General features: G+C 38.3%; 1 long non-coding RNA gene across 6 annotated transcripts in view; it reads left to right on the top strand.

Moving 5' to 3' along the window:
* Positions 1-27871, top strand: part of LOC309859196 — a 606625-nt gene that overhangs the window by 384827 nt on the left and 193927 nt on the right. For all 6 annotated transcript variants that reach the window (XR_014308603.1, XR_014308604.1, XR_014308605.1 and 3 more), the window contains one exon: positions 12691-12725. This is a non-coding gene — a long non-coding RNA (uncharacterized lncRNA). The remainder of the gene's footprint in view (positions 1-12690; positions 12726-27871) is intronic.

Genomic DNA, 27871 nt, shown 5'->3' with positions numbered 1-27871 from the left:
ATTTTGAGTTTATTTTTGTGTATGGTTTAAGAGAATGGTCGAGTTTTTTTCTTCTATACATAGCTATCCAATTTTCCCAGCACCATTTATTGAAAAGACTGTCTTTTTTTCCACTGGATATTTTTTCCTGCTTTGTTGAAGATTATTTGACTGTAGAGTTGTGGGTCAATATCTGTGCTCCCTACTCTGTTCCACTGGTCCAAGTGTCTATTTTTGTGCCAGTACCATGCTGTCTTGGTGATCATAGCTTTGTAGTAAAGCTTGAAATCAGGTGACATGATGTCCCCAGTTTTGTATTTCTTTTTCAACATTTTTTTAGCAATTTGGGGTCTCTTTTGGTTCCATACAAATATTAGGATTGTTTGTTCCAGCTCTTTTAAAAATGCCAGTGGAATTTTAATCAGGATGGCATTGAAAGTATAGATTGCTCTAGGCAGTATAGACATTTTAACAGTGTTTATTCCTCCAATCCATGAACTTTCTATACTTTCTGTTTAATTTTTTTGTGACCAAATATTGTTCTAATACTAAAGCTTATTAATTAAAAAAATCTTATGTAATTAAAAAGCTTTGGGTCTCGCCTTTTACAAAAAGACAAAATATACAAAGAAACCAGGGATGTGTAAGTTTGAAAATAGATTGTGAGTTCTAGCCATTCAACTCTGAACTTAAGTATTTACTGATGGCTTTTAGAGGAGCTGATGTTATGGAAGGCATAGTTACACCTTTGAACTGCTTTTAAGGCAGTGGTTCTCAAAGTGTGGCTGTGGACCATCAGAGCCAGCATCATCCAGGAACATCTTATAAATGCATATTCTCAGGCCTTATTTCAGACCTACTAATCAGGTATTGGGATTGGGTCCAGCTATCAGCATGATGAAGCTCTCTAAGTGATTCTAATGCTTGCTGTGAGTAAGCTAAGAGTAAGAGTAAGAGCTCCTATCTATTTTTATTTGAAATTTATTATGTTCGGCTAGCCACTGTACTGTACATTAGTCCTTGATGCAGCATTCAATGATTCATTAGTGAAGTATAATATCCAGTGCTAATCATAGCATCTGTCCTCCTCAATACCCATCACCCTATCTTAAGATGTGAATGTGCTGCGTTCAACCAGTTCTTATCTGAATTCTTCACAGTTATTTCCATCTATTAGGGTCTGTGGTTGCATAGAAAGAAACTGTCTTAGTCTGTTTTAAGTTAAAGAAAAAGAAAGAAAGAGAAAAAGAAAGAAAAGGTTATACTAGAAGTTTTTCTGAGTAACTTCCAGAATCAAAGAGAGACATAACCAGACATTAGGAAGAGTAATCAAGGAAACAAATTTTTATAGGGAGCATTTTTAAATTGATTTTATTTAAGCTGATTTCTGGACAAATCTGACTTGACTGAAATTCAGAGTACTAGAATGCAGTCTGCAAGTGGCAGAGAGAGGAGTGCGTGGCACTATAACCAACAGTCTCAGTAGGTCCCTTCCCAGTGGCTGCTCTAGTGAGATGGGTGGTAGAGCAGCAAAACACCCAATGTTGACTCTAGAAAGGCAGTATGATACAGTACAAAGTGTATGGGCTCTGGCACTGGATGTACCTGAATTTGAGTCCCAACTTTGTTGCTATTAACCTTACCACCTTGGAGAAACTACATAACCAGCTTAAGCATCAGTTACAAAATGAGTAGGGTTGACATGTGGTTTAGAGAAAATGTAGACAAAGCACCTGGCACACAGTAGGTAGTAACTTTCATTGGGACACTAACACCAATCTTTGAATCACCAAGTATTATTTATTTTACCTCCCACAGGTTTTGGGAGGGTTCCTTGGATGCCATGTATGTACTACATAAATGTTACCCAATGGTGCCCTAGGTGTCAGAACAGGTTCCCAACATGCCCCACACTTCCAGAGATTAAATTCAGCTGTAGAGGATTTATCTGAAGGTGGGGGAAAGTAGCCTTTGAAATAAAGTCATTAGGGGCTGTCCTACTCATTGTATTCCAGCAAAGGGAATGAGTCACCATTTCCCTGCCAACATGTATGTGTAAATACAGACCAGAGTTAAGCAACTAGCTGTTCTTGCTTTATTCTCTGTGGCCCTAACCTGCTGTCATAGCAGCAGCTTTTGAAATGGAGAAAAATGCAATGATTGCATGACCTAATTCAGGCCTGGTGCTTCAAGCGAAAAACATGTGTGGGCCTCTCTCTTTCATACACACACTCAGAGCCTAGAGCAATCAGCAGGGATTTTGAAACAGGCCCTTGTGGAAATAAATCCAGGGTCCTACACCTACCTATTACATAACTAGAGGTTAAAGCAACAAAGCCCTGTGGCTGGGTGTGCCTGGGTATGCAAGCCAGAGACATACACACCAGATACCAGAGCCCTACCCTGTCCTTACTAAGCAGAAAAAGAAAGCCAGAAATGACCTTTATATCAGGGATGGCTAGAAAGCTATTTTCTGAAAAGGATCAAGTGGGAGAAGGGAAGAGAAGATAACATCTGTGAGCACCTATTAGATATTAGAAAGCAGGCTTGATGGCTTTGCTAAGTATATCTTGATCTTCACAACACTTCCCAGTTTTTGAGCTGAGCATGGTAAGGTCATAATTATCACATGATGGATGAAGAAACTGAAACCAGAAAAGTGAAATCAGCTTGCTAGGGAATGGCAGCAGCAGGCACACAAAAAATTATGTGTGGCCACCACCACATTCTAGCTCAACATCCTGCTGGAGTGGGAAAGAGACAGGGCCAGGCCCCCAGTACTACTTGCCCCTATCCCAGTGAGGTGGGCTGTACCAGTGAGATGAGGGGCGAATTGCCATTCACCTTTATTTGAGGCAGCCTCAGTCCAGTAGGGGTGTGACATCTTTCCAGAACAGAAGAAGTTATGTGCAATACCTAGTAGCCAAAAGTTGAAAAAGGTTATGCACTTTGATATAGAGATAAACTCTGGGGCTTCCCAACCTTACCTTCATCTTTGCATAGGATTCTCAGAGAGAAAAAAGACAACAGATTCACAAGGCAAAGGCATTCAATGCGTTGTCCAAGACACAATAAGTTTATTATTTTCATTTATTTTTCCATCTTGAAATGTGATGGTCATGAAAAGCTAATTTTGCTAATGACTTCTGAAGTCCAATCAGTGTCAATGTCTAATCAAGCCAAAAAATGGACTGTCCACATTTTTAAAAATAATTCCTTCCTTCTTGTCTATATACATTGCTTTAGTCACTTAAATAAAATACATATTTATGGATGACCATTCTGTGTCAGACATTATGCTCATTGGAGACATGGCAAAACTAATTAAGAGAGATATTTGCCCTTAAGGACTCTCAGTCCAGGAGTGAAAAACAAGACCTGGGCAATGATACATGTACATGCAGGGCAGTGAAAGGCAGGGGTGACACCCGCTAGACACAGGGAGAAGTAGAGAAGGACAATGTCTCAAGCAGAAGGACAACCATGAGCATAAGCAGAGAGGCATGAGGGAGTGTCATGATTTTGGGAAATAGAGAGTAATCCAAAAAGTTGGACTGAAAAGCTTGAGAAAGATATAAAAGGAGATGAAAGTGGAGAAATAGATAGATTAGGAAGGAGGTTAGGGTTTTGCCCAAGATCACAAGGTTTTTCAGGTAGTAGCCATGGGACTCAAGGCTTTTGCTTCAAATTATAGAGATCTGTCAACTCTACCAAGGTAATCTGTTTATAAATATGCTCCCTGGCCTTCAGTGACTATTGAAACCTGATTTAAAAATGGAAGGATTTATTGTGTATCCTTGTGATAAGTCCATTTTAAATCGTACTTTTTTTTTAAAGATTTTATTTATTTATTTGACAGACAGAGATCACAAGTAGGCAGAGAGGCAGGCAGAGAGAGAGGAGGAAGCGGGTTCCCCGCTGAGCAGAGAGCCCGATGCGGGGCTTGATCCCAGGACCCTGAGATCATGACCTGAGCTGAAGGCAGAGGCTTAACCCCCTGAGCCACCCAGGTGCCCCTAAATCATACTTTTTAACCCACTGAGCCACCCAGGCGCCCCTAAATCGTACTTTTTGATGTTAGTATCTTTTATGATGATTCTTCTATGGGCAAATACAATCTCTATTGCTGATCAGTAATATAGATTACTGGATAACTGGATGGAATACTTGATAACCTCTTGATGTTTGGCTACAGTTAAAATAAGCACTTTCAAAGGTCCTAAGCCACTTGTCCATCTACTATTCATCTTTTCTTCTCCATGCATGTTGATTTTTACATGTATACTACTATTCAGCTCTTCCTTCCCTCTTTCTCTTTATCTTCCTATCTGGGCACTCTCCTAGAACACATACTTTTGGAGTCCCAGATCACCATAAAAGAAGCCCAGCTATCTGAATCCACCATGCTACAGTGACCAGTAGACAGACAGCACAGGTAGAGAAAGATGCCCAGAGGGCCCCACTTTTGAGTCTTTCCAACCCAAGTATCAGACTAAAGAATCCTTTGAGATGCCCTTAGCTCCAGCCACCATCTGAAAACAACCTCCTAGTACACCCCAATTCTAGAAAGCACAGTCATGCTGCTCCTGATTTCTTGACCCTCAGAAATGGAAAGATTATATATAATGTCTGTTACCTAAGATAGTATGTTTTGAGGTGACTTATTATGCAGCAGTAAGTGACACATTTCTAAAGGGTGTTTATGGAAGGATTGTAATGGAAGGCCAAATGATACAGAATACCATTTTTGACAGTGTGTGTCCCTCTGTATCTTTGATGGGATGTTCTTTCTCTTCTCTTTATCTACCCAAACTTGCCCATGTTTGAAGGTTCAGTTGAGATCTTAACTTCTCAAACTACTTCTGATCATCCTAATCTATAATGATCTCTATCTTCTTTGAGGTCAGACCAAAGGTTCACAGGCCTGCCTGAAAAGCAGAATCCCTGCTGAGTTTGTTAAAGAAATGCATGCATACGCCCTACCCTGGACCTACTGAATCATAATCAACAGGGTGGGAACCAAGCATCTTTACTGGTCTGACATCAGTTGGTAGATTGGTATAGAGCAGCTTTTGGAAACCATTCATCTGGACCATGAACCTGGGCACAGGATTACTCACTGCCTTGTAATAGCCTCTCACTGCAATATTGTCTTTAAATTTTTTAAGAGAACTACCCTGTTTCTTTGTTCATTCACTTAATGGAAATTAACTGGGTACTTGCTATTTTCTGGGCATTGAACTAGGTGATGGCGATATAGAGATGAGTAAGCACTAGGACCTATCTCAAAGAGATCTCAGGCATTACTGCCGGGCAAAAGACTGGGCAATGACTCAGAGAGGGAGGCAGTCAGAGGTGGAATGCAGTGGCATGTCAGCTGGTACTAATGATTCCTGAAGCTCTTGTAGGCACAGTCAACCCAGCAAACAGGTAGGACCAAGATGGCAAGGCTGCATATCATTTGTTCTCCTTCCTTCTACCATTCCTGTTCATACACACGTTATTTCCCCCACTTCAAGGCTTTCTCTGATATTCAATAATCCAATTTTACCTATAGAGAACTGTCTTCAGGGAGGACCAAACAATGTGTTCTCTGAGGTCTGTACCCTCCAAGGGATTGCTTTGACTGTAGGAAAATCAACACTGTAACAAACCCTTTTTAAACCATATATTAAATACTTATTATATTCCAGGCTATTGTGCAAAAGCATTTTCTCCATTCTCTCCTCAGGCATCTCTTTGAGGTAATTATTTATATTTTATCCCTGTCTCCCCCATCATTTCTCTTACTGCTACAACTGCCTCTGTGTCTAACCTACTTGGTACTTCCAGTGATAGGCTCCCTGTCATCTATGTCTAGTCTGGCTCCAGTTAATATAGACATCTGCTACCTCAGAATATGTTTCCAACATTTCACTCAAACCTAGTACATTATTTTCCTACCTCCGCTATAAAAATATTACCACAGCTCAGTGACTTAAATGAACATAAATTTATTATCTTATAGTCCTTGAGGTTAGAAGTCCCAAATGAGTCTTTCTGGGCTAAAATCAAAATGAAATTCTTTCTGGAGACTCACAGGAAGAATCCATTCCCTTGCCTCTTAGAGAGCCTGGAAGCTGTCTGCATTCCTTAGCTCATGAGTTCTTCCTCTGGCTTCAAAGCCACTCTGACATCCTGCTTCCTTCTTGTAAGGATTGTTGAAGATTTCATTGAGCCCACATGAATAATCCAGGATAATCTTCCCATCTCAACATCCTTAATTTAACCTACTGTGCAAAGGCCCTTTTTCTATGTACGTTAAAATATTTACAGCTTTGATGGGAGTTAGGATGTGAACATTTTTGAGGTGGGGAAAATTATTCTGCCTGTCTTATCCACGTATCCTGAGGAGTGGATTGCACACTGTTTCTAAGTTATCTTCCTGTGCACCTTCCACTGGACATCTCTCATCCAAGGATTGGAAAAAAAGAAACTGAAGTCAATGCCAGAACTGCTAGGTCTCCTTTCCAGAGCTGAACTGGATCTAAGAGTATAGAATACTCATCCATCCATTATAGAGTCTCATTATCTTTATCAATCATCTGATCCCACAAAGCCTACTCTCCCCTAAATTGAAGTTTTCCTTGGTCACTGACAAAGTAAGGCCCTCCTTCAGGTGAGTTTCCTCTCCTGTCACCTACCCCTTATACCTACTGCATCTGGCAGAATGTACCTTTTTAGAATGGACCATCCACATTCTGCCTCTCCAGTTCATCTTTAGACATACCATATTTACTATAATCCTCTAATTGAAAGATGTTTATTGACCCACATCCCACCTCAATTTTTTTTTCTTTGTATTAGACTCTATACTTTATCTTTTCAACAACACTTCTGCCTTTCCTTTGCTTTGAACTTCAGTGGCATTCACCCTATCTATAGATGAATCTCTACGGAGTTTTTCAGCCTTGTCTCTACATTCTGGGAGTAATGAGAATAAATTACATAGCTGAGCAGATGGGCATTATTATAAACTTAAGGTCACCAACAGCAACTGATACCTCAGCTCTACTCCTCAACCTAACAATTTTTCACCCATTGCCTCCTCTCCTTTACAAATTCAGGATCTTTCTCTTTTCATTGCATTTCAAAGCTCTGCCTGTTGTCTTCTTACTTCTCACAATGTTTCCCTCCTGCCGATTCTCAGAGCATTTGTCTGTACTTTTTTTGCGGCATCTGAATTCTTCTCCCTGGGAACATATACAGAGTTCTTACCTTCTTCACAATTTCATGAGTCTTAAAAGTAGGTTTCACTACTTTTGGTCTTTACTCTTTTTATCCCCTAGACAGAGAACCCCAAATGTAAATTTGCTAAACGCATGAATGAATGCATAAACATAAAACATCAGTGCTTTCTTCAGTGACACCACCATGATAAGTTGAAAATTCACTCAGCTGGGCCTATGAAAGATAGTACTGCCCTTCAACAATATACTTTTTGCCAATAGGGAACTCGGAAAAATCTCCAGTCACTTATAGTGACAAGATTTCTTTCTCAAGCTTGCAAATTCCTATTGTAAAAACAAGCAAACAGAAACAGCAACTAAAAAAATAATAATGATGAGATGTGTGTATATGTTGATAGACATAGAAATCTTTCAAAAACAAGCTCTTGACAAAACATTGAAATTTCATGTTTTTGCTAAAACAGTGTAATGATAGAGTCCCTAAATTATTTTCAGTCTCCGCATTCCTGGTATTTTAACCTATCCTGGCAGAGCCAAAAGAGGAGTGGTGATAAAGTAGGTGGAGGGAACAGAGGAAAGATTTAAGGAGATGCTTCCAAGATAAATCACAGAAAATGGAACACCCCTTCCAGAAATGAGGCTCCATGCAGCTTTTGACAATGGTTCAAAGCTGTCACGCTTTTTAAATTCATAGATGCGTCAGCTGAGAAAGGTTTCAGTATTCCCACCGAAACCAGAACTACTTCAGATTTATGTGATCCACACCCTTGGAATCAAGGCACTAACATGTTCTGCTCCGGGCACTGAAAAGCTTAGCAGCTCCCTTTCAAAAAGGAAGGTTTCCTGTAAAACAAATGGAGCCAATCACAGGTGAAGCAGATCCAGGCTGTTATGGGAGCTCACGTGGCTCAGGTGAGATTGGCCTAAAAAAGATTTATATCAATGTTTCACCTCACTCCTCTTTCCACTGAGCTACTCCGCATGGGCTTTGTGAGCTTCAGTAGCTGGGCAGACCGTGCTGTGTGTTGGTGAGGCTTTCGCCATACACTCTGCCCTTGGGGTGCCCGGGTGGCTCAGTTGGTTAAGTGACTGCCTTCAGCTCAGATCATGATCCCGGAGTCCTGGGATTGAGTCCCACTTCAGGATCCCAGCACCATGGGAAGTCTGCTTCTCCCTCTGACCTCCCCTCTTCCTCTGACCTCCCCTCCCCTCTCATGAGAGCATGGTCTCATGCTCTCTCACTGCCTGTTGTCTTCTTACTTCTTACAAATAAATAAAATCTTAAAAAAAAACAAAAAAATACTCTGCCCTTGCCTAATTTCCCCTGCTCAGGGTCAGGTATATGACTCAGCTTCCCTGGGAATCCAGTGATGATGGGTAATTGTCCTTTAATGCCAAACTGATGAGTTCTTGAAGCACTTAACTATGGTTAACTTATTAAGCTACATATAAATAATCACCCGTTATGGCTAAAGACCAAGTGGAGGCTAAGGTCATCAGCAGAAAGGCAGAATCATTTGCTAAGATTCAGCTTCTCCATTTATTGTCGAAGTTCATTGGGATTGTTTTTTTTTTTTTTTTTTTGTAGCATAAGAAGTTTTTATTTAATTAAAGTCACCAAAAGCAAAAGTGGAATTAAGTGAATTTCTCTGTAAGAACAATTACTAAGCAGGGCATATGCCCCTTTGGGAGTCTTTAATAGATCTGTTTTTGGGGACAGGGCACAGGGTTCAAACTAGTCTGAGAAGTGCTCCTAAAATGGCTTGCTTCCCAATCTCCATTTGAAACAGTGAGCTCACTATCACTATTGGGATTCCATAATGATATTGTCAAGTTTTAGGGGGAAGAAAATAAGTGGATAACCACTGAAGTTGAAATGCTTGGATTTTAAATTTTGCACCTTACTGTGGGAATATAGGCCTATTTATTTAAACGTGATGTCAACCAGGTGCTCAACTATAGCTGCACAAGTGAATCATTGTTGGTGACTTAAAAAGTTCTGGAGCCAAAAAGTGTCATCCTGAATATTGTGTGTCATTAAGTCTTGCGGGAGTTTGTGTGTGTGTGTGTGTGTGTGTGTGTGTGTGTGTGTGTGTGTGGAGTGTGTGTGAACATGTGTACAGCTATGTGTACATTGTGTACACATATATATCTATACAAACATATATCCCTATGTATGTATATGTATATTTAAAGTTAATATGGAATGGTCTTCCATCTTTTTGTGTCTTCTTCAACTTCTTTCATGAGTGTTCTATAGTTCCTCGAGTACAGATCCTTTACCTTTTTGCTTAGGTTTATTCCCAGGTGTCTTATGACTCTTGGTGCTATAGTAAATGGAACTGATTCTCTAATTTCCCTCTCTGTAGTGTATAAGAAAGCAGCTGATTTCCATACATTGATTTTATTTATACCCTGCCACATTTCTGAATTGCTGAGTGAGTTCTAGTAGTTTTGGGGTGGAGTCTTTTGGATTTTCCATCTCAAGTATCATATCATCTGAGAGGAGACAGAGTTTGACTTCTTCATTGCCAATTTGAATACCTTTTATTTCTCTTTTTGTCTGCATGCTGTTGCTAAGACTTCTAATACTATATTAAACAAAAGTGGTGAAAGTGAGCATCCTTGTCGTGTTCCTGATCTCAAAGGGAAGGCTGTCAGCATTTTTTTCCATTGAGGATGATATTCGCTGTGCATTTTTCATAGACAGATTTTATGAAGTTCAGGATTGTTTCCTCTAACCCTATACCTTGAAGTGTTTTAATCAGGAACAGATGCTGGATTTTGTCAAATGCTTTTTCTGCATCAATTGAGAGGACCATGTGTTTCTTCTCTCTTCTCTTATTGATTTGTTCTAACACACTGATTAATTTGTGAATGTTGAACCACCCTTGCAACCGAGGGATAAATCCCACCTTGTCATGGTGGATAATATTTTTAATGTACTGTTGGGTCCTATTAGCTAGGATCTTGTTGAGAATCTTAGCATCCATATTCATCAGGGATATTGATCAGAAATTCTCCTTTTTGATGGGAAGACCATTCCATGCTCATGGGTCAGAAGAATAAACATTGTTAAAATGTCTATATTGCCTAGAGAATCTATACTTTTAGTGCCATTCCAATGAAAATTCCACTGCCATTTTTCAAAGAGCAGGAGCAAACAATCTTAAAATTGTATGGAATCAAAAGAGACCTCAAATTGCTACAAAATGTTGAAAAAGAAAAACAAAACTGGGGGCATCACGTTGCCTGATTTGAAGCTTTGCTACAAAGCTTTGCTACAGTTCCAAGAGGTGGTTAAAAGTTAACTAGAAGGAGTTTATATACCTCACCAATCTTTACAATGAGGCCTTCTGGTATCTCGTTCTCCTGCTGTGGGATGTTGACTCTTCAAGGAAAAGAAATAGAGTGTATCTTGCTGGGACTACTCAAAGAATTTGGTTAAAGGAAATCCCTTACAATCCATTAAGACAATATTTGTACCCATGGTAAGTCTCTCCACTTTGAAAGCAATAGTCATTCAGAGTTCTCCATGCACAACCTCAAAGACTGTTGAACCTAAACCATTCATATAGAGAAGAGCATAAGACTTGGCATCACAAAGTCCTGGTGGCTTTGGGGCTTAAATCAGATCCCTAACTGCTCTGAATTTCAATTTCTTCTTCTTCTTGTCCTCATTCTGTTCTTCCTCCTCCTCATTCATCTCCTTCTCTGACTCCCTCTTCCTCTTCTTCTTCCTCCTTTGTTTTAAATGGGAAGGTTAAATTGGGGTTGTAACACCAGACTTACCTACCTCCTAGTGTTGTACTGAGAGTTAAATCAGTACCACTCAAAGCATGGTCTGTCCATGAGCTGCCTTCTACCCTACAGGTGGCAATCTCAGTCAGCCCAGATCTACTGACTTAGAATTTCTGGGGGTAGGGGTCCAGGGCTATCTTTTAAAGATATTCTTCAAGGTGACTCCTCTACATATTAAAGCATTTTGTAAAGTGTAAAACATTATGGAAACTAAAAGTCCTGCCCAACTCTCCTTGACCCATATTCTGTCTCCTCTTCTCCTTACTCCTACTTTCCTCAATCCCTCTTCTCTATTTTTCATTCCCTTCCATCTACTTTACTTCTTCCTCCTGTCACTAAACTGAAAATATTTTGTCTGTAGAGAGTCTGTACCCTTCTGATCTTCTGGGTTCTGTAAACACTAAGTGTTGACATCATGTTTGATAAATGGATGCATGGACAGATGAACAAATTGCATAGGGTATCCAGCAATATTAGTATTTTTCTTTATATACACTAAATCTTACTCATATGCATAATGGTTTTCCTTCAACAAATCTCAAGTGCTTTCACGTGCACAACCTCATGCATCTTCACCTGCACATGATCTTACTGAAGCAGGAAGAGGTAGATGCCACCTCCCCACCCCTCCCTACCCTACCCCACCCTGCCCCTTTCCCAAACTGGCCAGATGCTGATACAGAAACTGAGAGTGTTTGGGTGCTTACTTCATAATATAGAGGAAGGAGGAAGAATCAGAATTAGAGACTAGTAGTTAGATGCCCCAACCCCTGACCCATTGCCCTCCATTCCCAGGATCCTTGGACTTAGAGAGAACATAAGATGAATTCCAGCTCTGCTTTCTTCAGCAGTAGTGTCCAAGAAAGATATATGACCTCTTTCTACCTGTATGCTTTGAGGCTTAAATTAGAGAGCATTTGTAAAATGCCTGGAGCATAGTAACTACTTGGTAAATATTACATCTCTTTTCCTGTGTTCTTTTGGGCTGGGTCCTGCAAATGTTATCAGCAAAATGTACTTGGCTTCATTTAAAGTATCTTGATTGAGGGCAACAGAGTATAGTCCTGCCCTTTAATCTGCATTTCTTCAACAGCTGAGGTGAAGAACTTGTGAAGGCTGAAAATGAAAAATACAACCAGTGCAGGTTTCCCAATATGCATTCCTTGGACCACCTGAATCAGAATCCCTGAGTGTTTGCTAAAATGCAGATTCCTCTGTCCTACCTAAGAACTACCCAGATCCCCAGGGAGTGCATCTTAGAAATCTATATTTTTTGTAAGCATGCCAGGCAAACCTTCTATCCACTCAAGTTTGAAAACCATTGCTTTAGTTAATCAAGTATCAGCCCTGACTGTACATTAGGAAGAATTGGTGAACTTTTAAAAATTAGTGAAGTCCAGATTCCTACCCAGAAAAGTTAAATAAGAGTATCAGGATGGGAGGGGGCCTTGGGTGAGGGGTAGGGCGGATAGTGGACATGAAGGGGAGAATAGCACCAGACCAGACTTCTTTTGCCCTCTAATTAATCCATTAGTATTTAAATGTATCTGTTGTTGGGGGAGAAAGAAGATGAAGGCAAGAAATTATATAAATATACTTTTGGATTTTTTTCCCCTACATAGCATAACCTGAGCTGCCAAAGGCATTTTGAAAAGATGCGCTTTCCTCTCTTTCTATGTAGGATTCACTGAATGCATAGACCAAAAGGAACTGAAGGTAAGGTTAAATTCCTTCCCTAAGCTGGCTTCTAACAAAGAGGCTGTCCTCATTTGACCAATGTGCACTGCTGCACAAGGAACACCTACCTAACATTTAAACAGTCTGCACTTTTAATTATTATACTAACATTTTGTCAACTGTCAAATGCTCAGAAATAATTTTATATCCTCCCATTTCTATGCAACACATTTATTGATATTCATGAAGTGAGTTCTTCCAGCAGTGTCTAGACTGAATGTCAATAGGGTCTGCTGAGGGAGATACTTTTCACAGAAGGAGGATATTAATAATGGAATCCAGAAATTATTTTTAATTTTGGTTTAATAAAGGATTAGATGGTACAAGACCACTGTGCCCCCTTAATAGTCTGAGACATAAATAAATGTAACCTGGCCAAGTCATTTTGAATATCAAAGATGAAAAATGATCAACTCTGCCTAATTCGCTTTCAGCTAATATCAGCTTCATATTTTTACAGGCCAGATTCTAGTCTTCTATGTTATATCAGAAAGTTTTCTGCTTGCATTCTTTGCAAAAAGAAGGGTGAATTTGGGAAGGTAGACTCCCGCCTTTGTAGATATTCTTGACAATAACCTGATTCTCCAAAAAAAAAAAAAAAAAAAAAAAAAGTACTTGGGCTTGTCCCTCAAAAACCATCCAAGCTTCATAGTGGGAAAACAGGAGGGAATGCTACTACACATTTAGGGATCTTAACAAAACCATTACCATCATTACCATCATGGGACAAGTGGCAAATAATATTCTAAACCCTTCCCAAATTTTTCCATACTTAATCCCTCACCACCTCCTGGAGATACACACCCAATTATTACCCCTAATTTTATTGTTGGTTTGTGAAGACCTCTGTTTTAGAGTCCTGAATTAGTTGCACCATTTAATATGCATATGGCACTGTTTTTATTACTTATCTATATAAGAATCCTTTTCATTTTGGAATAATTGATTTCTCCTTTTTTATTCCCAAATCCCATTCCCATTCCTCCACATCCCATAGGAAGCCATTCTATTGTAACTCTGTGTGTGTTTTGTGTGACTGCATTCTTATATAATGTGTAATATATGAATAATAATCTTATAGCTTTTTCTTACTTTTTCAACTAGAGCTGTTTTTAAGCTCCTTTGATGTTGCTCTGTGTACCTCTAACCCAAAGTATGTATATCAGCCCAATTTTCCAAGATGAGGGAACTGAGGCTTAGGAAGTAAACTACATCACCTGGCACAACATCACATGGATGCTCAATTGTGGAGCTGGACTCCAGTCCATTTTACTCCCAAGACTGTATTCTTGGCCACTCTACTTCCTTCGCTTCCCTTCAAAAACTTATGTTTGTTTTTCACAGTGACCCTGTGAGGTTCAGAGAGTGTAAGTAGCTTGTCCAAGGTCACTCAGTTAGTTAATTGCAAAATTTAGATGACAACTCAGGTGTGTCTGACTCCTGAACCTGTGCACTTTTCCTTTTTTTTTTTTTTTTTTTTTTTTTTGTCTAATGACTATTATTGTTAGAGTCTTCTGAGTTAGCTCACTCTTTAAGTTGCTTGCTCTGTTCTTGACTTTTGTTTTGTGGGCTGGAGGAGGGGTATACATTTCTTTATCAATGCAATGGAGAGAATGAGGCATCTTGTGAAGAGAGACCTACTGGATTGTCAGTTACAATCTTACCATGGCCGGTGCTAGTGATTAGTCCCATCTGAACCTATGGGGCCAAGCAAGGCTATGTGGGCAATCTCTCATCTCTGGGTGGATTTCTGCCAAGGTTTCATGCTGGAACAATGAGAGAACTATTGAGTTCTTTCTCCAAGGCTGACATGATCCAATAGGTCTGGTGACAGTAGGCTTTCCTTTTTCTAGTTGCCCTTGGACTCTTTATGGCTTTGCCTATTGGGATTATGTAAAGTTCCTTGTATGCATTGGCCAGTGTCCCTCAGCTGTATTGTCCTTGCTGGTAAGCACTCAAGCAGAGTGAAGGGAATTCTCAGTTCTCCTGAATATTTCTGAAGATCACAGGTCTAGATCACTAGTCCTGGAGTCTGGCTTTGTGAACCAAGGTTCTTATATCTTACTTAAACTACAGGTATACAACATGTATCTGTATGCTTTTACAACATTTGTCTTCAGCCATTTCATAGCAAGCTAACCATTTGGATGGGGTACTTTTCTTGCCATCAAACAAAGGGCAGAGAAGAACATTGACATTTTTGAAGTATGGAGCAGAGTTTTCTTATTCTGATACAAATATGAGGGGTTATCTTGTGTGGGAAAAAATGTGATGAATTTTATAGTAAAAAAAAAAAATCTCAGACTCACTCCTTCTTTCCAGTGTGACCTTGGGCAATTTACTTAACCTCTGGTTTATTTCTTCAAACATGAACTAGAGGCAATGACATCCATCTCACAATGCTATTATAAAATAATAGGAGAAAACATATATAAAATATCTGGCACATTATCAGGCATTCACCGAATGTTCGGTCACCATCAGAAAGAAGATATTGCAAATATTTTAGTACCTCAGCTCATTTTAAAGATTTTTCTAGCTGAAGTTAAATTATAGATTTTTTTTCCTTTGCCCTTTCAGTTCATTTTGGTAGAGGACAGCTTAGCTGGGCCTTGCAGCATTTGGAAGGTCATTCTGTGCATGAATTTGTTTTGGCATTTATTTCTGCCTTCTTTATTTTATTTTATCCACTGCCAAGGGGGCATTTTGATTGGCACAGGGAGCCAAGTGAAACAAAACACTCCCTCGGAGGGACATACATGCAGGAGCTCTGTGAGAATCGCCTCCTTTCTGTCTGATGAAGGCTGACTTTCTTCCCCTTCACTGTGTTTCTGAGGGACTTTTGATGTTTTCCTGGCCCTGTCAGTTTCATTCCTTGCCTGCCTCATTCACCAACACCACAAGGCACTATCAGCTCAGACCCAGAAACATGATGCCAACGTTGTAGAATCCATTTAGACATGGTAACGTCTAGTCTGAGGCTTGCAGGAGACTACAGCTGAATTTATGTTAAAGCCTAAGGGAAGAGAAAGGTTTCTCTGCCTGCCTGGTACTTGGTTTCATTACTCAGCCTCTTTCCTAGTGATAGGGATTTTGTTCATTGTCCCTTGAAAGTTATCAATCACCTGAGCTCACCTGTTTCCATTAGCTGTACTTTTTGATCAGTGACTCTAAAATGAATCATCTGAAAGTTTCTACTGCCTTACGCAGAGATCCTTCCAGGTAGTCCAGGGATGAAATGTGTTATTCATTAAGCTCTGTCCTCTCCCATACCCAAAGAAATTCAGGAGAGGCAGTAACTCTGCTTTAGAAAAGACTCTAAGAGGATCATATGTTCATAAGAAGCATGTGTTGTACTTTGCACTGAAGAATCCTCAGGAAGGAAACACATGTAATAAGCAGCAAGATAATTTAGAATTAGTTGGTGGGGGTTTGAAACCTTAGAGTTAGAGCAGTTTTCCTTCAGTGTATGGCTCCCCACTAACAATCCATATACCTGGGAGCTTGCTCCAAATACAGGCTCCTTCCCCTCCCCCTGCAAGAAGATTCTAATTTTGAATGTGGAGTCCTAGAATTTAGAAGTGATCCTGATGGATGCTGACACTAGAGAATCACTGAAGCAGAGATCCCATATTCCTTCCTCAAGGACTATATATTAGGTTTCTTTGTAAAATGTAATTTAATCACAAATAAAGAAAAAAAAATAAAATGGTTGCTGTGCTAGAAAGAGGGATACATTTAGAAATTAGGCAGATGTGGCTTTAATTTTTAGTTTCATATCTGGAATGGTCATTAGTATTTTTTCCCAAATGATTCTTGCTTTCCTCCTTCTGGGAAAAATGTTAGCATCATACTTCTTTGGCCTCTTGGAGTTAGGTTTGGCCAGGTGGGGCTTTGGCTGATGAAATGTGAGCAGTGGCATCTTTTTTTTCCCCTCTTTTTTAAGGATCTTATTTATTTGTCAGAAAGAGAGAGAAAGAGATAGCAAGCACACAAGCAGAGGGAATGGCTGCTTAGCAAGGAGCCCAATGCAGGACTCATTCTCAGAACCCTGGGATCATTACCTGAGCTGAAGGCAGCTGCTTAACCAACTGAGCTACCCAGGTGCCCCTGAACAGTGGTATCTGGCAACATTTGAGATGGGCCTGGTCTGTCAGCCTAGATCCCAGGGTGATGGTGGCAAGCGGAGAACTATTAATCAGCATGGGTTGTAAAGAATAAGTTAAGAAGAAATGCTCATTGTTTTAAGACTGCAATATTTGGGGTTTGCTTTTTACTGCAGCAGAACCCAGACTAACCTAACTTATAAACAGTAACTCACTCTATGACCTGAGCCAAGATAGTTAAGGGCCCTGAGCCTCATTAACACCACCATTAAACAAAAAGTGTAATATCCACAATTAAGAGTTGTTGAAAGGATTAAATAAAATTGTGTAGAAGAGCCTTGCCTAGTTGCTACCACATAGGCACTGAATATGTTTTGTTTTTTTTCTTTGTCCCCATAATCTTTCTCACCAATGTGTGCATACTTTTGTTTATAAAAAAAATAAACCTTCATAATATTTTTAAGTGTGGTACTAGTGATACCATAAATACCATAACTATTTTCTACAAATATAAGGTTTATATATAGTTAGGTTTTTGGAAGAACACTTAAGAAGATGTAAACATTTATTCTGTGCCATCAAGCAACTCCATGAATTAGAGTTACAGAATCTTGAACTTAAGCCATACATTGAAGGTGGAAGGTAATTATGCCATACATCCAGATTGGAACACATAATGATGAATAAGACAAATAAGACAATCTCTCTGTCTTCAAGGAGCTAATGGTCCAGTTAAGGTGGCAGAAAACCATCATAACTGAGTAAACTTGCACAATAATAAAAGTGCTATAATACAAACATGCATAAAACAATGGGAACCAGGAAGGTGAATGATGAATGTATATAGGTAGCCAGTGATAATATTTATTCAGAGCCTTAAATGACCAGAAGATGTTATGCAAATGGGCATGCCAAGAAGAGGCATGAGTTATGAGGGTCTATAAAAGTATGAGGGTCCATGCTTTGAAGAATGGCAGATCATGGGGTTTAAGAGTTAGATAAATAAATAGCTATGAATTCATAGAAGATGGGGTATGCATGTAACTCAGGTCAGACTGTGAAGTTTGGAAACCTGGCTAAGATTCTGACCAGAAAAACAATAATCAAATCTGTGTTTGGAGGCCAGACATTAAGGAGACAAGGAGCGCATTTGATGGTTTCCTAAACTTGAGTATGACAGCTATCCTGGGAATAGAGACCAAAGTTAGATTTGATGATTAAGTCTGTGTAAAATCAAATTGATGATGGGACATGATAACATGTTTATAACTAAGTGTGACAAACAAAACGAAATTTTAAAATGTGGTTAAATTTTCTAACTGGAGCAAATAGATGAATGATGTTGACATAAGCCAAGAGAGAAGAGAAAGAGAAAGGAAAGAAAGAAAGAAAGAAAGAAAGAAAGAAAGAAAGAAAGAAAGAAAGAAAGGGGGAGGAAGGAAGGGGGGAGGGACGGAGGGAGAAAAAAAAACTCTTTGGGGATAATATAAATCTAGTTTTGGCTTTTTTATAAGATTGTTATGTAAAAAATAAAAAGAATATGTAAAATATATAAGCAAGTTATGAACCGTAAGAAAATGAATATTTGTGAGCTATCGACATAGAGAATGTTACTTCTAATATTGATGCCACCTGCATTCTTCTTTCCAAACCCATCCCACTATCCAGAATAATCCTCCTCCTTTCTCTTCACAGTTCTACCACTTGTGGATATATTCTCATATGATAAGATGCTTAATTTTTATATAACATATAGCATTCTGTGATAATTCTTTCACTCTATCTTATTGTTACTATTGAGATTCATCCAAATTTATTTGTGTAAGTAGTGTTTATTCCTCTTCCCTGATGTATAACAGTATATTGACTGACCATACTACAATTTATCCCCACTTCTGTTCATGCCTTTAGATTATTTCCATTTTTTAAATTGTAAACAATGCTGCTAGATGTCCTTCTTTTGATCATTTTGATTTTGAGGAGTATATTCAGGCACTCTAAAGCTAAGGGAAACATCTGAGCTAGATATATGAATTGGAAATCTTTGAGGAATAGGTGGTATTAAAGGCCAATGGCTTGATCACTATGATTCAGTGTAATCATAGAGAAGTGGGACATGCTTGGGAATCAAAATCCTCACAACCACTAACAGCTAAGACCTAAAGATATGTGCATTAAATGTGTTACCTGAGAGTAAGAGAGAAATCACTGGATGAGATATTGAGGTAAAGTATGGTCTACACTCACAAAAGCAGAGAACACTGGGGTGGATTTGTTTATTATAGCATCAGTATATAGTTGGAGACCGTTCATTCAAGAGTTGAAAAGAAAGACATAGAATGCCAGATGAGGAAGCAGTACCGGGAGAGTACATTAGTGATGAAATGAGCTCGTTGGTTAAAAGGGGCCAGAGTTGGATCAGGAGGCTGAGGATGGATGCACGTTCAAGGAAACGTTTTTGGAGACATGAACATATTTATGGATGCAGGGGAGAAGTTGGCTATTTAAGATTCATGGGAGTAATGGAAAACTTGGTAAAACTATGTCCTAAAACAACAACAGAGAAAATTTATGGCTTGCCGTTCACAGATACTCTTCTATTTTTTTTTTTATTTAGTCTTGACAACAATCTTAAAAGAAGATATTTTATGATTTCCCCTTTTTTATTAATACTCAAGCTGCTTTGTTAAGAATAGATGGTAAGGGATCCAGAGGAGAAGAAAGAGACTTAGATAGCCTTGCACAAGTACAGTCTCAAGATGATGGTGAATTGAATGAGGGGCACGTGGTGATAAGAGATTGAATTTGGCATTACTTTTGAAGTAAAGCTGACCAGATCATTAATAGTTCAAACTGGGATGTAAAGGAGAGAAGTAAAAGACAGCTCCAAGCTTTTTGGGCTGACTAAATGGATGGATGGAATTGCTACCGAGATGGAAACTATGGTAAAGCAGTGTGGGGAGGAGGAAGAAATGTGAGATTTTTAATATGCTAAGGTTGAAATGCTTAGTAAATATCCAAATGGAGGCAGTAAGTGAGCAGCTAGATGGATATACAAATCCAGAGTTCCCATGAGCAGTCTAGGCTGGAGTTGTAAATGTGGAAGTCATCAGTGTTTAGATAATATTTATAGTCATGAGACCAGACAAGACCACCAAGGGACTAAGCCTTAGACAGAGAAGAGGTGATGTCTAAAAATTAAGCCCTGGGTAAGAAAAGATGAAGAGGAACCACGAAAAAAATAGATTAAACTGGAGGAAGCATCCGGGTAGGAAGTGAACAAAAGGAGTGGTTCCTGTGAACAAAGTGAAGAAAACAAAGAGGAGGAGGAAATTGACTGTTTCAAAAGCTTAAGTTCAAATATGGAAAGGACTAAGAAATGAACACTGGATTTAGCAGCTGCAAATACAAAGTTGAATGAGAGTCTCAGTTTCTCCATTCTGATGGCTGATTTTACTTCCAAAATAGCAGAAAAACAGACTGCATTCAGCTCCATGGAAGCACTTTTTTTCTCATGTGAGTCAGAACTTGAGTTAGTCCATTAATCAGAACAGTTGTTGTTTGCTAATATTTTGATGTACATCCAGTGTTTTCTTTGTATAGAAATAACTTGCCTAAAAGCAAATATTTAAGTTTCTGTTTCCTTAAATTATGGGATAACTTGAAGACACCTAAAGCAATCTGAGTGCAGAATGTATCTAGATCTCCACAACCTTATCCAAATCTTCTATGGTTGCATACCCCACGCCTATTTCAACAGGGGGAAAAAAAAGGCAAATCACCCTTATCCAGTGATTCCAAAGGCTCTACTTAGTTTTCATCAAAATAATTCTTTTTTTTTCTATTCATACTTTATCAATTTTTAAAACAATAAATACAACATGAATATACAGATTTGGGAACCAATGCAGTTCTGTCTTGAGATGGAAGGGGTAAAGGAGAAGTTGAAACTAGATATTTTCAGCAAGAGTGTTGAGTATGCCTTGGGTATCTGCCAGCATGTTCAATACCCAGAGAGAAGAACATTGTTAATTTCAAGAGAAGGAAAGTGGAATTTATTTATAAGATACTCTAAATTGTATTGACTTATAATTTATGCACTAACATTCTGGTTTATAAAAGGAAGAAAGAAAAATCAACAATAATCTTATCATCATTGCCTTCACATTATTTCATGGAACTAAATCTTTTCACAGACACCAACACTTAGTATCTCTTCCCTCCCATAGGAAGCCTCTCACCTGCCAGACATAAACCCTCAGGAACTTTGGCTAATGTGTTTTTCAGTTATCATTTGCAGATCATTAGATAGTTTCCAGTCTTCCTATCCCTAATTGTATTCTTGAGGTGGAAGCTTCCGGAATGCAAGATCTATGCCAGTCTTTTTTCATAGTGGTCATAAAAACATGGTCTAACTGGTCTAACTTATGAATATGTATTTTATTATCTATGTTTATTATATAAAAACTAACAAATGTCCACATGCATTTTGTGCTTCATAATAGACAAAAATGCTCCCATTCCCCTTATTCATTCATCTAACAAATAATAAGTGAGCAATCTCTGTGTGTCTAGCGTGATTCTCTATAGAGTTAGAGAAGTCAGAGAAGGCCTCTCTGAGATGGGGACATCTTTAAAAATATTTCATTTGTGTTTATCTAACAGAAAGAGGGCACCAGCAGGGGGATGAGCAGAGGGAAAGGGAGAAGCAGACTTCCCCCTGAGTAGGGAGCCCAACCTGAAATGGGGCTTGAGCCAGGGACCCTGGGATCATGACATGAACTGAAGGCAGATGCTTGACTGACTGAGCCACGGAGGTGCCCTGAGAAGGGGACATTTAAGCTGAGGTCTGAATGTGAGAAACAAGCATACTTGTAATAGAAAGAGGAAACACTCTTCATGTTCCATAATGGGAATGAATGGAGCATGTTGGAGACAGAGAAACAAAGTATATTGAGTGACAGGAGAGGGACAAGAATGAAGATGGGTGGGGGAAGGGGATGCAGGTCCATGTAAGGTCTGGTAAAATTTTGTATTTTGTTCTAAGGAAAGAGGGGAGCCCTTGGAGAATTTTAAAGAAGGAAATGATGTATTCTGATTTACATTTGAAAGTTCATCCTGGCGGCCAATAGAAGAATGATGGAAGTTGGAAGATTAGTTGGCAGGTTAATGTGGGTTAATCTCAGAGACATTATGTTAAACACACACACACACGCACACACACAAGTTTACGTGCTGTGCTATACACTGTAGTTATACAATGCTGTACACATTGATTTGTGTGAAGTTTGGGCAGGAGAGGATGATCACTGGGACTGGAGTGGTAATAGTGGTGAGGGAAAGATCTTTAATGTGTAATCCTGATTGTCAACTGTTAAACAGAGAGGGAGGGGAGAGATTATTCTCCATGTTACACAGATAAGGAAAACGAGTCAGTAGAGTAAAATATCCGCTCGAAATCACAGAGTTAGTGGCAGTGGATGTAGGTCTCAAATTCAGATTACTCCTTTTATTAATTAAGAATGGTTCAGATATATACATTTATACAAGGACTTTGGCTCAGCAAAGAAGGGCGGGGGAGATGGCTGGTCACACAATAACATGGATCAATCTCACAGGCATTGCATTGAGTGGGGAAAGCCAGACACAAAGAGTGCATGCTATATGTAGTTCTACACTAACCAAACCAACCCTGTGGGCTTTGGTGACAGAGGTAAGAAAAAGGATGATTTTTGTGGATTCAGGGGGATTGACAGGAAAGAGCCAGGAGAGGACCATCTGGGAGGATGAAATGTTCTACACCTTGACCTGGGTATGGGTTACATGGGTACATATATTTGCCAAAACTCCTTGAACTACATTGTTAAGGAGAAAAAAGTTCAGAGTACATAAGTAATCTCTTAAGTATATAAAACCAAAGCAATGACAATGCTGGGATGCAAATCCAAGTTTCCTAAAGTTAGGTCATATACTGCTGCCTTAAAAACACAGACTGTGGGTCTGAAGCTACTTGAGAATCCTGGCTTCTGAGCTTTAGTTGAGTGTCACGACATGCTAAGAACTAGACTAACCCTCTTTTGTTTGGAGCTATAGTTAATAAGCCTTAAATTCATAGGTATGTCCCGCATGGGCAATATGAGTGATCTTCTAGAACAAGAGAACCTATGCTGAATATTGGAGAATTTTATAGGATGGCAGAATGATTTTTAGGTCCTGAACTGTGAGAAAAAAAATGTTCTTCTAAGAAAAGCTCTCAAGATCCAGAATGAAACAAAAAGCCGAGATAGCTTAAAATAATCCTTATAACAGAATTGGGTTAGCTTATCAGAACTTAAGAGTCCCTCTAATGACACCTTTGACAATGGTGTCCACATGATTGATGCCACTGAGCTGATAATGGGACACAATGCCCTTACCAGAATGGCATTTTGGCAAAATGCAATATCTTCTGACTAACAGTTCATTTTTTATAAGATTCTATTCATGGACTGCATAGTTACACAATCTCATTATTCTGCCATTAATCATTTGTAAGTCTGTCTATACTCTGTAATTTTTAAGGCCTGGATTCACATACATGAAAACACTGTGTTAACATTTGTATAGCATTTTAGTTTACAAAGCATTTGGGGCTTGAATCATGAGATAACTAGGAGAGTGTAAGAGGTAGTGGCTCCTTTATCTCATGTATACCTCCCTTGGGTGAGCTGGAGTCATGGTGTAGAGACATGTCCTGAGAGGTCTCAGCTCCAGGGATACCTGAGCAATCTGAGAGGATGATGTTTGGAGGGTAGCATGATTTTGGCTTTCCTTGTGGCCTCGCTTATGCATGATAATGTCACATCTCAGTTTAGAATACATTAGAGTTTCCTCAACACATGTATAAGCATCCTGGAGGCAGAATGCATACTCTTACCTTGCCCTGAGCAACATTCCAGACCAGGAAGCTCCTGCTAACTTCAAAAATCGTTAGGAAGGTGGTAGCAGAACAGTATAAATGAATTGTTAGACAGAAAGCATCTAAGTTACCAGAAAAAGCACACAGGACAGAACCAGAAAAGTAGGTTTTATCCTGGTTTTTCTTGTATACAGCAAGACAATTAATTTCATTACTTTGTATTAGTTTACTAAGATTGTCATACCAAAAATACCACAAAGTGGGCAGCTTAAACAACAGAAATGTATTTTCTCATATTCTGGAGGCCAGAAGATCAAAATCAAGGTGTCAGCAGATTTGCTTTTTCTTTTTTTTCAAAATTGTAACTTTTTTCCAGCTTGAGGCATGATTGACAAATAACAATTGTGTATATTTAAGGTGTAGAATGCAATGTTTTGATATATGTATACATTGTGAAATGATTACCACAATCAAATTAATTAACATTCCCAGCACCTCACCTAGTTACGATTCGTGTATGTTAATAAGCCTTAAATTCATAGGTATGTCCCGCATGGGCAATATGAGTGATCTTCTAGAGAACCTATGCTGAATATTGGAGAATTTTATAGTGAGAACACTTAATATCTACTCTCTTAGCGAATTTCATGTGTACAATACAATAATTAGCTCTAGTCACCATGCTATAAATTAGATCTCCAGAACCTGTTCATACTGCATAACTAAGCATCACCGTCGAAGCCAGACTTTTTTTTACAAACATCTCTACATTTCCCCATCCCCCAGCCCCTAGAAACCACCATTCTACTCTCTGCTTCTATGAGTTAGACCTGTTTAGATTCCACAGATAAGTGAGATCATGCAGCATTTATTTTTTCTGGATCTGTATCTGGGTTATTTCACTTCACACAGTGACCTCTAGGTTCATCCAGGTTGTTGCAAGTGATAGAATTCCCTTGTTTTTTAAGGTTCTAATATTCCATAATATGCATATACACATTTTCTTCATCCGTTCATCTCTCTATGGATATTTCGGTTGTTTCTGTATCTTGGCAACTATGAATAATGCTGCAATAAACACGGAGTGCAAATATCTCTTTGAGATACTAATTTGATTTCTTTTGAAAAATACCTAGAAGTGGGATGACTGGATCACATTGTAGTTGTATTTTAAAATTTTTAGGAACTCCCAAACTGTTTTACATAATGGCTATACCAATTTACATTCCCACCAACGGTGTACAGATGTTTGTGATCTCTTGTCTTCCTACTAATAGCCATCCTAACAGGTGTGAGGTGATATCTCATTGTGAAATGAAATGAACTAGTTCCATTTTCATATCCCTGATGATTAGTGATGTTGAGCACTTTTTCATATACCTTTAGCCATTTGGATGTCTTCTTCTGTGAAATCTGGATTTGGATTCTTTGCTCATTTTTAAAATCTGCTTACTTATTTTCCTGTTACTGAGTCAAGTTCCTTATATATTTTGGATATTAATTCTTATCACAATTCATTGTTTACATATAACACCCAGTGCTGTATGGTGACTAAAATAAAATAAAATAAAATAAATTTAAATAAATTTAAATTTTAGCCTAAAAAATTAGTGGTGGGAAGTAAAAAAAAAAAAAAAATCCTTTCATATATATGGCATTCAAATATTTTCCACCATTCTTAGGTCATCTCTTCAGTCTTTTAATTGTTTCTTTCACTGTGTCAAAGCTTTTTAGTTTTATGCAATCCCACTCACCTATTTTTTGCTTTTGGAACCTATGCTTTTGGTGTCATATCCAAAAAATTCTTGCCCAGACCAATATGAAGAAGATTTTCCCCTATATTTTCTTCTAGTAGTTTTATAATTTCAACTCTTAGGTTACATTTTGAGTTAATTTACTCTTACATTTTGAGTTAATTCTGTATATGGTGTGAGGTAAGGATCCAATTTTATTCTTCTGTATTTATATATCCAGTTATCTCAACACTATTCATTGAAGAAACTGTCCTTTCCCTGTTGTGTGTTTGTGGCATCCTTGTTAGGGTTAAGTTGACTGTAAATGCATAGATTTATTTCAGGTCTGTATTCTGTTCTGTTGGTCTATTTATCTGTTTTTATGCCAGTAATATACTATTTTGATTACTATAACATTGAACTATTTTTTTAAATCAAGAAGTGTGATGCCTACAGCTTTGTTTGTCTTGCTGAGGATCACTTTTTTTGTTCGATATCTTTTGTATTTACATGAGTTTTAGAATAGTTTTTTTTTTCTATTTCTGTGAAGATGCCACTAGAATTTTGATATGAGTTGCATGAGTCTGTGGATAATTTTGGACATTTTAACATTAATTATTCCAATTCATGAACATAGAATATATTTCAGTTTATTCATCTTTTTTAAATTTTTCATCAATGTTTTATAGTTCTCAGTGTACAGTTCTTTTACTTCCTTGTTCCAACTGTAAATGGGATTATTTTCTTAATTTCTTTTTCAGATAGTTTGTTGTTAGTGTGTAGAAACACAACTGATTTTTGTATGCTAATTTTGTATTCTCCAACTTTACTGAATTCATTTATTAGTTTTAACAGTTTTTAGCAGAGTTGTTAGAGTTTTCTATATATAGGATCATATCATCTGCAAATAAAGAGTTTTACTTCTTGCTTTCTAATCTGGATACATATTATTTATTTGTCTTGCCTAATTGCTGTGGCTGTGACTTCTAGTACTCTGTTGAACAATGGCAGGAGTGTGTATCCTTATCTTGTTCCTGACCACAGAGGAAAATCTTTCAGCATTTTACCATTGAGTATAATGTTAGCTGTGGGTTTGTCATATATGGACTCTCATACTGAAGTAAATTTCTTCCTTCCATACTTAATTTGTTGAAAGTTTTATCATGAAGAGGTATTGAATTTTGTCATTTTTTTCTTTATCTGTTGAGATGATTTTACATAATTTTTAACTTTCATTCTGTTAATGTGGTATATCACATTTTTGATTTGCATATGTCAAACCATTCTCACATCCCAGGGATAAGTGCCACTTGATGATGGTGTATTATCTACTATCTACATTATTTAATGTATTGTTGAATTTTATTTGCTAGTATATTATTATTTATTTATTTTATTTATTTACATGTATATTCATTAGGGATATTGGCCCAAAGTTTTCTTTATTTGTGGTGTCCTTATCTGGCTTTGGGATCCAGGAAAGGCTAGCCTCATTAAATGAGTTTGGAAGTGTTTCCTTTTTGACATTTTGGAAGGAATTGATAAAGAATGACATTAATGGACATCCCTGCCGTGTTCCTGACCTTAGCGGAAAAGCTTTCAGTTTTTCTCCATTGAGAATGATATTTGTGATGGGTTTTTCATAGATGGCTTTGATGATATTGAGGCATGTGCCCTCTATCCCTACACTTTGAAGAGTTTTGATCAGGAAGGGATGCTGTACTTTGTCAAATGCTTTTTCCGCATCTATTGAGAGTATCATATGGTTCTTGTTCTTTCTTTTCTTGATGTGTTGTATCACATTGACTGATTTGCGGATGTTGAACCAACCTTGCAGCCCTGGAATAAATCCCACTTGGTCATGGTGAATAATCCTTTTAATGTACTGTTGAATCCTATTGGCTAGTATTTTGTTGAGTATTTTCGCATCTGTGTTCATCAAGGATATCGGTCTATAGCTCTCTTTTTTGGTGGGATCCTTGTCTGGTTTTGGGATCAAGGTGATGCTGGCCTCATAAAATGAGTTTGGAAGTTTTCCTTCCATTTCTATTTTTTGGAACAGTTTCAGGAGAATGGGAATTAGTTCTTCTTTAAATGTGTGGTAGAATTCCCCCGGGAAGCCATCTGGCCCTGGGCTTTTGTTTGTTTGGAGATTTTTAATGACTGTTTCAATCTCCTTACTGGTTATGGGTCTGTTCAGGCTTTCTATTTGTTCCTGGTTCAGTTATGGTCGTTTATATGTTTCTAGGAATGCATCCATTTCTTCCAGATTGTCAAATTTGTTGGCATAGAGTTGCTCATAGTATGTTCTTATAATAGTTTGGTGTTAGTTGTGATCTCTCCTCTTTCATTTATGATTTCATTTATTTGGGTCCTTTCTCTTTTCTT

This window comes from Mustela nivalis, assembly GCF_964662115.1.
Source record: "Mustela nivalis genome assembly, chromosome: 2".
NCBI classification, from domain to species: domain Eukaryota; kingdom Metazoa; phylum Chordata; class Mammalia; order Carnivora; family Mustelidae; genus Mustela; species Mustela nivalis.
Note: the sequence above shows the minus strand (reverse complement) of the source record. Positions and strands in the feature narration are given on the sequence as shown.